The 15,297-nt window shown below is 40.6% G+C and overlaps 1 non-coding gene across 1 annotated transcript; it reads right to left on the bottom strand.

Moving 5' to 3' along the window:
• Positions 1-536: 536 nt before the first annotated feature.
• Positions 537-609, bottom strand: trnaa-ugc (transfer RNA alanine (anticodon UGC)). The gene has a single exon. It is a non-coding gene; the product is annotated as a tRNA-Ala (tRNA).
• Positions 610-15,297: the final 14,688 nt, after the last annotated feature.

Here is a 15,297-nt window from a genome sequence, read left to right as displayed (position 1 = left end):
ATTCTTTCAATCGCTCTTTGTATGCTCTCTCTCCCATCTCTTTTGTTTTTCTTTCACCCCACATGTCCCATTTGTCCGGTACCTGTGAGTATTGTTTTGTTTGACTTGTTTGTTTGGTGGGAAAAGGGGGTAAGAAGACCAGTCGCCAACATTACCCGTAGGAAAACAGTGTCTAAATACACTAGTTAGAACTGGGCGGACCACCCCCTGTATTTTTGGTTAGTTAGCTAGCTGTTGTTGAAATAGGCTAGTCTAGCTTAGGGGTGGTTTTGGATTATTGTTTCTTTGCTTGGGTCCCGCTCAGCCCCTTTTCTCACCACCCCCCCCTTACCATGTGTTTAAACAATAAACCTTTAGTGTTTGATGGTAGATTTCAGTTGTCTATGGTTTTTGTTCTCACTGTTACTTTTCACTATTATAATTTGCATGATTTATTTACATTTACGTCATTTAGCAGATGCTCTTATCCAGAGCGACTTACAGTAGTGAATGCATACATTTCATACATTATTTTTATTTATTTTCTCCCCCCGTGCTGACCCCCGTGGGAATCGAACCCACAACCCTGGTGTTGCAAACACCATGCTCTACCAACTGAGCCACAGGGTCTCAGTTCCATCTCCCCTAGACTCCTGGGCCAATTGGATTCGTAACAACACATTATTCCCAGATTCCGTGTGGTTTTTGAGCTGTTAGTTTTAACAGGACGTGCAACCTCATCTCCCTTCTGTCACACAAATGATTTTAGCATGATATCGATCAAGTTATGACATAAGTGTTGTGTTCCTTTGTTTAGTGACCCCTAAATTTAACTGCATCACTCCAAAATGTAGCTGACTGTCTTCTGCAGGTTGTCCTCTAACCAGTGAGGTGAAAGATATCTCCCATTTCCATGTGTTTTTTGTTTTGTTGTGTTAGTTTCAGGAGCAGATTCAACCTGATTTCCCCCCAAATCGATATAAGATTTGTGTTTTGTGTTTAGCTAGTGCGTTGCTATGGATCTTTATTTATTTTGACTGCACGTTTTTCCGTATTGGAGATGAGTTTTGTTTGGGCTCGTTCCAAGGAGACGAGAGTTCTAGAAGCTAGTGGGATTTAGAAAGAGGAGAGTTCTAGAAGCTAGTGGGATTTAGAAAGAGGAGAGTTCTAGAAGCTAGTGGGATTTAGAAAGAGGAGAGTTCTAGAAGCTAGTGGGATTTAGAAAGAGGAGAGTTCTAGAAGCTAGTGGGATTTAGAAAGAGGAGAGTTCTAGAAGCTAGTGGGATTTAGAAAGAGGAGAGTTCTAGAAGCTAGTGGGATTTAGAAAGAGGAGAGTTCTAGAAGCTAGTGGGATTTAGAAAGAGGAGAGTTCTAGAAGCTAGTGGGATTTAGAAAGAGGAGAGTTCTAGAAGCTAGTGGGATTTAGAAAGAGGAGAGTTCTAGAAGCTAGTGGGATTTAGAAAGAGGAGAGTTCTAGAAGCTAGTGGGATTTAGAAAGAGGAGAGTTCTAGAAGCTAGTGGGATTTAGAAAGAGGAGAGTTCTAGAAGCTAGTGGGATTTAGAAAGAGGAGAGTTCTAGAAGCTAGTGGGATTTAGAAAGAGGAGAGTTCTAGAAGCTAGTGGGATTTAGAAAGAGGAGAGTTCTAGAAGCTAGTGGGATTTAGAAAGAGGAGAGTTCTAGAAGCTAGTGGGATTTAGAAAGAGGAGAGTTCTAGAAGCTAGTGGGATTTAGAAAGAGGAGAGTTCTAGAAGCTAGTGGGATTTAGAAAGAGGAGAGTTCTAGAAGCTAGTGGGATTTAGAAAGAGGAGAGTTCTAGAAGCTAGTGGGATTTAGAAAGAGGAGAGTTCTAGAAGCTAGTGGGATTTAGAAAGAGGAGAGTTCTAGAAGCTAGTGGGATTTAGAAAGAGGAGAGTTCTAGAAGCTAGTGGGATTTAGAAAGAGGAGAGTTCTAGAAGCTAGTGGGATTTAGGAAGACGAGAGTTCTAGAAGCTAGTGAGTTTTAGGATTCTATAGAAAGAAAAAGGAGAAACAAATAATACTATTGTGTATTATTATTTAGAAATACGGGTTTTTTCTTGTTTTTAATTGTTGACATCCAGTAGACACCATGTTTATATTGGTGAAGGTGAAGCATTGTAGTTGATTATAATGTGAAATGGAAGTTGTTTTCTGTTGGTGGTGAGCAAACTTGTCCAACAAAAATATAGGATATATTTGTTGTCTTAAGGTGTTACAGGCTTTCGTTTTTCCATTTATGTTTTGAGGTTGGACTTTAGCACGTCTAGCTCGTTAGCGCGTCTAGCTCGTTAGCGCGTTTAGCTCGTTAGCGCGTTTAGCTCGTTAGCGCGTCTAACTCGTTAGCGCGTAGGACGCACTGATTGGTGTCACCTCGTTAGTCAGTATGTGTTACACCTGTGCTGGCTTGTCCATCTCGTTAGTGGGAAGGTGTTTCACCTGAGCTGGTCCAGGTTCTATTTAAGAGTGTCTGGCCCAGTGCTCCAGTTGTCTTGATACATGTGGAGAGTCAACACCTTTAGTTGCTCCACCTTTTTGGTTTGCTTCCTGTCTTTAAGTTTGGTGTGGGTTTTTCTTTTGTTTTCCTCTTCTTGGGCAGATTTAGTGGGTCTCATGGTGGGTGTCTTTCAGGTCCCAGTTGTTGTTACTAGTCAACTTCCAGTGGACACCCCCATAGTGTCTTTCAGAGCCCCTCCTAAAAAACAAGCTTATATTTTGGGTTGGATGTTGCATCCAATTAATATTTTAATCAATGGATTTTCCTTAGAATGCTAATTCGTCTTTCAGTTGTTAATCTTATGTTTGTTGTGGTAAATATTTCTGTTTATTTTCATTGTTTTATTTTTTTTCCTGTGAAGCATCCATGTCTGAAATGTGCTGTATAAATAAAGCTTGATTTGAACATATTGCAAAAGAAATTAACCCAATGACAGACAATCAACAGACTCTTGTAAAACCAATACGTATCTTGGTCCATCTTATAATGAATTTATACTGTTTTCATAATATCTCCCACTATGTCAAAATAGTGCTGGTATGTACATTTAGTATCACTTTTCAAACAACCCAGTGCATTTGTTGAAGATAAATGTTTAATTCAACAATACGTCAAAGGATTCAACTACTGCAAACCGAAACAAACAAATGGATCAACCAGATCAATCCCACTTTTCCAGCCTGCTGAAGGCGTGGTGGAGTGGTAAACACCACCCCCGGCTCTACCAGGGGCTTGAGGTGGTCTCCCACAGCTCTGCTTATGTCATGTTCTGTGGACTTGCTGTTCCATTTCTTGACTGCCCCTGCAACACAGAAACACATTTAGTCATATTATAACACTCAAAGTAATGGATATGGAGCATCTATGGCCTCAGTTACACCTGGCACCTAAATGTGACTTCTGTCATCTGATCACTCCAAGCTGCATTAGGTTCAGATCTACCAGGATGGGCCTTTGACATAGTCTGGATGCAGTCAGGCCACTGAATATGCATAAGCAATGTAAAGAGATGGGGTGAATGAGAGGAAAAGTACATTTGACACAAATGACCTTCATAATATCAAAGAACAAATATGTGTGAGGGGAAATGAACTTTCATACAGCCAAAAGGGGTGAGAAATTACACCAATATCAGTGGACAATTTGCACTAATGTAAATAAACATAGACGATGAAACATATTCCCTTTTGCTGAAGTGATGAACCACTAAGGGGACATAAATATTTACCATCTAAACCATGTGTGACCTCTCACCTCTCTGGCTGTAGAAGTGTTCTTCCTAACCAGTCCCTCAACAGCTCTCTGACTGAGCTCCACCCTCACTGGGTCTTCAGAGGAGAGGAGGGCTGAGGAGGGATGGAAGGATGAATGGATCAGTCAGTCAATAAAGTGTAGAGCTGCTGTCTATGCTGTCTGACAAAATCACTATTTTAGTAGTTCATTAAAGTAAATAAGGCTTTATGACTGCTGAATACCAACTATCAATCACTTAGACCATGTATTTTCAGGTAGAGATACATCCTTGGGACGTCCCTAGCCAGTTGAAGTTGACATTTAAAATGGTTAAGGTAGGGGTTAAGGTTAGGGTTTAGGGTAGGGATGTCCCAAGGATCCCAGATAGCATTGACCATCGTGCATTATTCTGTCTCTTTTACATAGCAGGTGTAAAATAAACACAGACAAGACAAGTAGGCACGCAGTGCATTATGGTCATTGTAGTTTAAAAATAGCATCTAATTATGTAGGGTGACCATAAGTCCTCTTTTTCCCGGACATGTCCTCTTTTTGGAAAACTAAAATTTGGTCACCCTAAATTATGCCAATCTGTATGTGGGGTTGTTAGAGAAGAATGTGATTGTCAGCCCTAACAATCCAATCTAGCACCTAACCAGGCTCTGAAAAAGGCTTCATTGATGACGTGATCCATCTATTCCAGGGGACAGCAGAGGAACTTCATCGATTCCACTCCTTCATCAATACAAGCAGTAAACATCTGAAATTCACCCTCACCTTTGATGCGCATGAAACAAGTTACCCGATGGTTGGACAATACTTTTCTCGTTAATCATCTTAAATACTTAAACTGGAAATCAACCAATCCTCCATTGTTAACGCAGTGGAAAGGTCAAATGCTTTATTATCTACACATGTAAAGTGGGTGAGACGGAGAGAAATAAAATGGTTAGGTTATGGTAAAGTTTATAAAAGATCAAATAAAATATTTTTCCCAAAAATTGTTTTAAGTCCCAATGCAAAGTTACACCTCACTGTTCTATTTTTGGAGTTATTACATAAAACCAATAAGAATTCAGAAGAATGCCAAAAGCAGGTGTGATGTAATATGGAAGACCGGTCTATTCCCTGTGATGTAAACAACAACTGACAGAACTTCAAATGTACAACTTCAAATTAAACCAATCGTTTAAACCAACGTTTTGGAAATACATAACGCTATCTAACCAAATATCAAAGAATGTTAGCTATATGCAGTTATCTTAGCCAGCCAGCTAACATTAGCTATTTAGCCAACTAGTTATGGTCAGCGAGCTGGAGCCCAACTACAAGAGACCAGTTAGAACCCGATTAACAAAACCCAACTAAAACATAACTGCAGATCAAAATAGCAGAGACATACAGAATGATGGCTGGGAAAATCCTCAACATCCAAAATAGATAGATTCCAGAAGTCAGTCAGCTAGTGCGCTAGCAGTAAGCCAAGGTGGAAAAAGTGACAAAACTCCCGTAGTCGACTTCACAGAGAACATGCTGAAAAGTAGTGATGGGGAAACAAAGCTTCCTGAAGCATTGACGCTTTTCAGCCTGTTGTGTCAACAAAAAACCAAAAAAACGAGCAAGCAGGTTGATATCCCACGGCAAGAGGCACCAGAGCTACTGTGCTAACGGGTTCCCTCTAGATAACACAACCACACAGTTCATGAAAAGCATGAGGTGTGACTAACGTTTGCAAGCTTGAGCTAGATATCAACCTAGTGTGACCTTCCTGGTCCCCCAACTCAGTGAGTCAACACAGGAAGGAGCAATGGATGGATAGTTCATTTATTTCCAAAGCTGAAATGATGGGACACACACAGTATGGATGAATGATCAGTAGTGACGGGATATAAATAGCACTCCCACAGCAATTCTCCATAAATCTGCCCTATAATATACTAACAAAAAACAATCAAGATGTCTGTCAAAGTTATTATGATCATATAGTGGATTTAACAGTTCCTAATAATTCCTAATTTACTATAATAAAATAAATACATAGTTTCCATGTGTAATCTCATATTCACAACATCAGAATAAACTGTCATCCATTTTAGTATCAAAATATATCAAATTAACCTGAAATATTACTCAATGTCCCCCTCTGGTGGTGAAGAAGTATAATCCACCTAAACTAACAGAACCGGGCTGATAAACTGGCTGTCATAAATTACCTGCATTGATGAGACACACAGTGTGGATGAATGATCAGTAGTCGACAGGATATAAATAGCACTCCTAAAGAAGATGCAGTGTGGATGAATGATCAGAATATAAATAGCACTCCTATAGAAGATGCAGTGTGGATGAATGATCAGGATATAAATAGCACTCCTAAAGAAGATGCAGTGTGGATGAATGATCAGTAGTCGACAGGATATAAATAGCACTCCTAAAGAAGATGCAGTGAGGATGAATGATCAGGATATAAATAGCACTCCTAAAGAAGATGCAGTGTGGATGAATGATCAGGATATAAATAGCACTCCTAAAGAAGATGCAGTGTGGATGAATGATCAGTAGTCGACAGGATATAAATAGCACTCCTAAAGAAGATGCAGTGTGGATGAATGATCAGGATATAAATAGCACTCCTAAAGAAGATGCAGTGTGGATGAATGATCAGTATATAAATAGCACTCCGGAAGAAGATGCAGTGTGGATGAATGATCAGGATATAAATAGCACTCCTAAAGAAGATGCAGTGTGGATGAATGATCAGTATATAAATAGCACTCCTAAAGAAGATGCAGTGTGGATGAATGATCAGGATATAAATAGCACTCCTATAGAAGATGCAGTGTGGATGAATGATCAGGATATAAATAGCACTCCTAAAGAAGATGCAGTGAGGATGAATGATCAGGATATAAATAGCACTCCTAAAGAAGATGCAGTGTGGATGAATGATCAGGATATAAATAGCACTCCTAAAGAAGATGTAGTGTGGATGAATGATCAGGATATAAATAGCACTCCTAAAGAAGATGCAGTGTGGATGAATGATCAGTAGTCGACAGGATATAAATAGCACTCCTAAAGAAGATGCAGTGTGGATGAATGATCAGGATATAAATAGCACTCCTAAAGAAGATGCATTTTCCAGTTTGCTACCAACTTGATAGAGGGAACTTTAGCATAAAACCCACATGGAAAACTGAGATTCGGCAAATAACATATAAAGAGAGGCCAAACCAACAACAGAAGTTACTAAAACATAAATTGCTAATGTATGATTTAAAAAGTGGATGGTTTATGATCTAATGTCAACTTCATACATTTCTATCCCAGGACCACTCAATTTTCAAATTCTCCATAAATCTGCTTTGGATTACCCAGAATCCCATACCTTTATTACTGACTGTAATGTAAAGACACGAGCAGCAGTCTAAGGTCCTGCATCTCAGTGCTAGAGGCATCACTACAGACCCTGGTTCAAAACTAGGCTGTATCATAACAGGCCGTGACAGGGAGTCCCATAGGGCAACGCACAGTGGCCCAGCATCGTCTGGGTTAGGGGTTTGGCAGGGGTTTGGCAGGGGTAGGTCGGTCATTGTAAATAAGAATTTGTTCTTAGCTGGCTTGCCTGGTTAAATAATGGTTAAATACATTTTTTAAATGTAACTTCATTACACCGTTACACTGGCATACAAACTCGGTAGCATAGAGTTGATAATACATATGACGTTGGGAAATAGTGCATTGTGGGTAGTTTAGAAGATTTCCCGAAATAAGTTAATACATTTGTAATAATGCAAAAACATAGCTGTTTGTACTTATAGGTAACCATATCGTGACTACAACTAGCTTACTAGGTCTTTAACCACACTGTGTTGTTACGCTGGTGAGTAAAAACTCATGCTTCCTACACTAACTTTTTGTCTGACAATAAAATAAACATTTTACTCAACTGCGTTACCCACTCCAGTCAGCAGATGGCGGTCTGGGAATTTAAGGTAATGCTGTTGGTGTGACGTATAATCTAGTGGACGGAACGCTTCTTTCAACAGTAGCAACAGTTAGTCAGACACCACGGTAGCTCGCTAGACAAAATAGCCGAACCAATAAAGCTCTTTAGATGCTTTAGTGTATATTAGCCACTGTGTTTTAAACCCACTTCTGTCGTCTAGTTAGTTATCCGATTTAATTTCATATTTACGGTGTTTTTGTTATTGGTCAGCTAGCGGGCTGGTTAAGTTAGCATTAGCCTAGCTAGCTAACATCCCCGACCATGAGTTCACTAAGCTACTCTCCTCCTGCTAAAGAAGAGGAGGTCTGCTGGACGGAGAAAGAAGCTCTCGTCAAAGAGGAGGAGGAAGAGGAGGCTGTTTCAATACAAAAACAAGTAGAGGGTGAGGCTGTTACCGTGAAAGAAGAAGAGAAAGATGTTACAGTGAAAGAAGAGGAAGACGTGTTCAGAGTGAAAGAGGAGGAGGATGTTGCTGTGAAAGAAGAGGAGGATGCAGTTTTTGGAGTGAAAGAGGAGGAGGGGGAGATGACTGTCACATCGAAGAAGGAAGAAGAGGAAGAATCTGGATTTCTGGGCCCGGTTTCCCAAAGGCATGTTAAGGCATCCAATGGTTCTAACGATGAACGGGCCCTGATTAACACTAGTAAGTACTGTCTTAAATACAGAGGCACAAACTCTGCAGTTGTTTAACTGATGTGTGGTGTTAAAGGGGAAATTTGCAATTGTTACATCCATATTGTGACTTTTTAATGATTTTTTTTATAGCCATGTATTCTTGAAGAATATAACACGTCTCATGAGCTTAGTTCAACTGTTGTACCCCATCAGAACCCCAAATAAGCTTTTTTTACTCCAATGTCTAGAAACAATGTAAATCAACACTGTATAGCCTCAACATGGTTAAAACTATAATGTTGATATCATGGATGGTCAGTCCTTGCATCCATAGGTCTGTCTGTCTGTAGTTACATTTCTCCAACCCCATCATCATCTTATTACCAAAACAGTGGTGGAATTACAGATTTGTTATTGTTTGAACTGCAGATTGCTGGGTTGTGTGGGTTTTTAAACAGCAACAAAATGGCTGCCCAGAAGCTTGGTTTGGTAAACAGCTGAGGGATGGGGGAAGAAGTGTAACCACTCTCAAATTCATAGAGAAAGCTATTGTAGCAACCGTAACCCAACACCTAGCGACCTCTTCAAGAAGTTCAGACATCTTGGCGTAACAGTTATAAGGTGTTGTCTTGACAGTCGCTGGATCCAGGATTGAGTTCAGCTCAGGACTACCCCCTGAATGGACTACACTATAAATACAAAGACTGGCCATCCATGATGTCATAATGATAGTTTAACCAGGTTTCTAGGCTATATAGTATATTCTAGAATTCATCCATGATGTCATAATGATAGTTTAACCAGGTTTCTAGGCTATATAGTATATTCTAGAATTCATCCATGATGTTATAATGATAGTTTAACCAGGTTTCTAGGCTATATAGTATATTCTAGAATTCATCCATGATGTCATAATGATAGTTTAACCAGGTTTCTAGGATAAATAGTATATTCTAGAATTCATCCATGATGTCATAATGATAGTTTAACCAGGTTTCTAGGCTATATAGTATATTCTAGAATTCATCCATGATGTCATAATGATAGTTTAACCAGGTTTCTAGAATATATAGTATATTCTAGAATTCATCCATTATGTCATAATGATTGTTTAACCAGGTTTCTAGGCTATATAGTATATTCTAGAATTCATCCATGATGTCATAATGATAGTTTAACCAGGTTACTAGGCTATATAGTATATTCTAGAATTCATCCATGATGTCATAATGATTGTTTAACCAGGTTTCTAGGCTATATAGTATATTCTAGAATTCATCCATGATGTCATATTGATAGTTTAACCAGGTTTCTAGGCTATATAGTATATTATAGAATTACCAGTGTAGATTTCCTGTGCGGGTCAAATTATTACAGCTGTTGATAAGTCATTGTATAATATTCAGCCAATTTTTTTCGTGTCATTACATTAAAGGCGAAACATACCTAGATTCAATAACATTCATGCATTGGTTTGAAACCTTTGTTTTAAACCCTTCTCAAATTTGGAGCCTTGACGGGTTTGTAAAAAACGGTTTGTCAAAAAACACTTCTTTATTTAAATGTAACCTTTATTTAACTAGGCAAGTCAGTTAAGAACAAATTCTTATTTCCAATGATGGCCTACCCCGGACGACGCTGGGCCAATTGTGCACCACCCTATGGGACTCCCAATCACGGCCGGTTGTGATACAGCCTGTAGTGACGCCTCTAGCACTGAGATGCAGTGTCTTAGACCGCTGTGCCACTTGGGAGCCCCAAAATCATGTTCTAGTGCTGTCCCCACCTAAAATACATCTTGGTCAACCAAGAGTCATCTGTTCTTTCTACCAATCGCTCCATGTGTTTTAATAAAATCAACTATATGTACGTAACTTGTCTGATGCTTTAAATAAGCCCCTTTCAAAAAATGTAGAACTAAGAACAGATATAGCCCTTGGTTCACTCCATACCTGACTGCCCTCGACCAGCACAAAAACATCCTGTGGCGTACTGCACTAGCATTGAATACTGCCCGCGATATGCAACTTTTCAGGGAAGTCAGGAACCAATTCACAGTCAGTTAGGAAAGCAAAGGCTAGCTTTTTCAAACAGACATTTTTATCCTGTCGCTCTAACTCCAAAAAGTTTTGGGACACTGTAAGGTCCATGGAGAATAAGAGCACCTCCTTCCAGCTGCCCACTGCACTGAGGCTAGGAAACACTCACCACCGATAACTCCACAATAATTGTGAATTTCAATTAGCATTTCCCGACGGCTGGCCATGCTTTCCTCCTGGCTACCCCAACCCCGGCCAACAGCTCCCCACCCCCCGCAGCTACTTGCCCAAGCCTCCCCATCTTCTCCTTCACCCAAATCCAGATGCTGATGTTCTGAAAGAGTTGCAAAACCTGGACCCTCTCTTTCTAAAATTATCCGCCGCCATTGTGGCAACCCCTATTACTAGTCTGTTCAACCTCACTTTCGTATCGTCCGAGATTCCTAAAGATTGGAACACTTCCGCGGTCATCCCCCTCTTCAAAGGGGGTGACACTCTAGACCCAAACTGTTACAGACCTATATCCATCATGCCCTGCCTTTCTAAAGTCATCAACATCCAAGTTAACAAACAGATCACTGACCATTTCGAATCTCACCGTACCTTCTCCGCTGTGCAATCCGGTTTCCGAGCTGGACACGGGTGCACCTCAGCCACACTCAAGGTACTAAACGATATCATAACCGCCATCGATAAAAGACAGTACTGTACAGCCCTCTTCTCCGACCTGGCCAAGGCTTTCGACTCTGTCAATCACTGTATTCTTATCGGCAGACTCAACAGTCTTGGTTTCTCAAATGACTGACTCGCCTGGTTCACCAACTACTTCTTAGATAGAATTCAATGTGTCAAATCGGAGGGCCTGTTGTCCGGACCTCTGGCAGTCTCTGTGGGGGTACCACAGGGTTCAATTCTCGGACCGGCTCTTTTCTCTGTATATACCGACGATGTTGCTCTTGCTGCGGGTGATTCCTTGATCCACCTCTACTCAGACGACACCATTCTGTATACATCTGGCCCTTCTTTGGACACTGTGTTAACCTCTCTAGGGTAGGGGGCAGTATTTTCACGGCCGGATAAAAAACGTACCCGATTTAAACTGGTTACTGCTCTTTTCCAGAAACGAGAATATGCATATAATTAGTAGATTTGGATAGCAAACACTCTAAAGTTTATAAAACTGTTTGAATGGTGTCTGTGAGTATAACAGAACTCATATGGCAGGCCAAAACATGAGAAGATTTCATACAGGAAGTGCCCTCTCTGACCATTTCTTGTGCTTCTGTAGCATCTCTGTCGAAAATACAGGATCTCTGCTGTAATGTGACAATTTCTAAGGCTCCCATAGGCTCTCTGAAGGTGCCAGAAAGTGGAATGAGATCTCTGCTGTCTCTGGGCTAGGTACAGGAGTGCTGTTTGTGAGGGGTCAGGCTGGTGGCTCAGAGACATTAGATGCGCGGCCCCGAGAAGTGGCCATGTTTTTCTTTCAGCCTTTGACCGAAAACAACTACGCCCGGTTGGAATATTATCGCTATTTTATGAGAAAAATAGCATAAAAATTGATTTTAAACAGCGTAATGGAATATTTTGAAATTTTTTGTCACGACATACATCATATGAATCACATAAAGTCATATGTTTGAGAAATTGAAGTAATAGCATTTTTAAGGTTTTTCGTATTTCGCGCCACTCGATTCCACTGGATGTTGACTAGGTGGGACGATTCGTCCCACATACCCGAGAGAGGTTAACCTGTCTAGGCGAGGTCAACAGCCAGTGGAATCGCGTGTCGTGAAATACAAATACCTCAAAAATGCTATAACTTAAATTTCTCAAACATATGATTATTTTACACCATTTTAAAGACAAGACTCGTTAATCTAACCACATTGTCCGATTTCAAAAAGGCTTTACAGCGAAAGCAAAACATTAGATTGTCAGGAGAGTACCCAGCCAGAAATAATCAGACACCCATTTTTCAAGCTAGCATATAATGTCACAAAAACCAAAACCACAGCTAAATGCAGCACTAACCTTTGATGATCTTCATCAGATGACACTCCTAGGACATTATGTTATACAATACATGCATGTTTTGTTCAATCAAGTTCATATTTATATCAAAAACCAGCTTTTTACATTAGCATGTGACTTTCAGAACTAGCATACCCACCGAAAACTACCGGTGAATTTACTAAATTACTCACGATAAACGTTCACAAAAAACATAATTATTTTAAGATTTATAGATACAGAACTCCTTTATGCAATCGCGGTGTCCGCTTTTCGGTGAAAGCACATTTTGCAATATTCTGAGTAGATAGCCCGGCCATCACAGGCTAGCTATTTTGACACCTACCAATTTTGGCACTCACCAAACTGAGATTTACTATAAGAAAAATTGGATTACCTTTGCTGTTCTTCGTCAGAATGCACTCCCAGGACTTGTACTTTACACCCAATGTTGTTTTGGTTCCAAATAATCCATAGTTATATCCAAATAGCGGCGTTTTGTTCTTGAGTTCAAGACACTATCCGAAGGGTGATGCGCTGGCGCGTATCGTGACAAAAGATTTCAAAATATTCCATTACTGCACTTCGAAGCATGTCAAACACTGTTTAAAATCAATTTTTATGCGATTTTTCTCGTAAAATAGCGATAATATTCCGACCGGGAGACATTGTTTTCGTTCAAAGACTGACAGAAGAAATGGTGTCTTCACGTGCATGCGCGCATCCGTGTCATTGTTCTCAGATCGACCACTATCCAAATGCGCTACTGTTTTTAGCCCAGGGACTACAGAGTCATCATTCAACATTCTGGCGCCTTCTGAGAGCCTATGGGAGCCTTAGAAAATGTCACGTTACAGCAGAGATCCTCTGTTTTCGATAAAGAGGCTATAGAAGGCCAAGAAATGGTCAGAGGGCACTTCCTGTATAGAATCTTCTCAGGTTTTGGCCTGCCATATGAGTTCTGTTATACTCTCAGACACCATTCAAACAGTTTTAGAAACTTTAGGTAGTTTTCTATCCAAAGCTAACAATTATATGCATATTCTAGTTTCTGGGCAGGAGTGATAACCAGATTAAATCGGGTAACATTTTTATCCGGCCGTGAAAATACTGCCCCCTATCCATAACAGATTAACAAACCTCCAAATGAGCTTCAATGCCATTCAATGCAATACCAAACTCCTTCTGTGGCCACCAACTGCTCTTAATTGCTAGTAAAATTAAATGCATGCTCTTCAACCAATCTTCTCTGCACCCGCCGCCTGACTAGCATCACTACTCTGGACGATTCTGACTTAGGTATTTGTTGTTGTCCACATATTCTAAGTGTCTGGTAAACTCTCCTTCCAGACTCATATTAAAATATTAAGCATCTCCAATCCAAAATTAAATCTAGAATTGGCTTCCTATTTCGCAAACAAAGCCTCCTTCACTCACACTGCCAAACATACCCTCGTAAAACTGACTATCTTATAAATCCTTGACTTCGGCGATGTCATTTTCAAAATAGCCTCCAACACTCTACTCAGCAAACTGGATGCAGTCTATCACAGTGCCATCCGTTTTGTCACCAATCCCCATATAGCACCCACCACTGCGAACAGTATGCTCTCGTCGACTGGCCCTCGCTACATATTCGTCGCAAAACCCACTGGCTCCAGGTCATCTACAAGTCTTTGCTAGGCCGCCTTAACTCAGCTCACTGGTCACCATAGCAACACCCACCCATAGCACGCGCTCCAGGAGGTATATCTCACTGGTCATCCCCAAAGCCAACACCTCCTTTGGCCGACTTTGCTTCCAGTTCTCTGCTGCCAATCACTGGAACAGGAAAAAATGTATGCATTCACTACTGTAAGTCGCTCTGGATAAGAGCGTCTTCTAAATGACTAAAATGTAAAAAAATTGAAGGAATTGCAACAATCGCTGACTTTAAAGACTTATATCTCCCTCACTACCTTTAAGCATCAGCTATCTGAGCAGCTTACCGATTGCTGCAGCTGTACACAGCCCATCTGTAAATAGCCCATCCAACTGCCTACCTCATCCCCATGTTTTTATATACTTTTTTTGCTCTTTTGCACCCCAGTAACTCTACTTGCACATCATCTGCACATCTATCACTCCAGTGTTAACCTGTTTAGGATAGGGGGCAGTATTGACACGGCTGGATAAAAAACGTACCCGATTTAATCTGGTTACCACTCCTACCCAGTAACTAGAATATGCATATACTTATTACATATGGATAGAAAACACCCTAAAGTTTCTAAAACTGTTTGAATGGTGTTTGTGAGTATAACAGAACTCATATGGCAGGCAAAAACCTGAGAAGATTTCAGGCAGGAAGTGGCCTGTCTGACAAGGTGTCGTTCTTCTTGTCTCTGTTTATTGAAGAGTGAGGATCTTAGCTGTCCCGTGACACTTCCTACGGCTGCCATAGGCTCTCAGAAGGCGGCAAAACGCTGAATCGTGGCTTTGCAGGCTCTGGCTGAAACAAAGTAGCGCGTTTGGGTAGTGGCTGGTTACAGTACTGTGAGACTCAGGCGCGTGCCCGCATCGACCGAAAGCTTTGTTTACTTTCCTCAGTTTAGCTAAATGGACATTCCCGGTCGGAATATTATCGCTTTTTACGAGAAAAATTGCATAAAAATGGATTTTAAACAGCGGTTGACATGCTTCAAGTACGGTAATGGAATATTTAGATTTTTTTTGTCACGAATTGCGCCATGCGCGCGACCCTGATTTACCATTTCAGATAGTGTCTGGGACGCACGAACAAAACGCCGCTATTCGGATATAACGATGGATTATTTTGGACCAAACCAACATTTGTTATTGAAGTAGCAGTCCTGGGTGTGCATTCTGACGAAGACAACAAAATGTAATCAAACTT

This window comes from Salmo salar, unplaced genomic scaffold (genome assembly GCF_905237065.1).
Source record: "Salmo salar unplaced genomic scaffold, Ssal_v3.1, whole genome shotgun sequence".
Lineage (NCBI taxonomy): Eukaryota > Metazoa > Chordata > Actinopteri > Salmoniformes > Salmonidae > Salmo > Salmo salar.
This window is presented reverse-complemented; position numbering and strand designations above follow the sequence as displayed.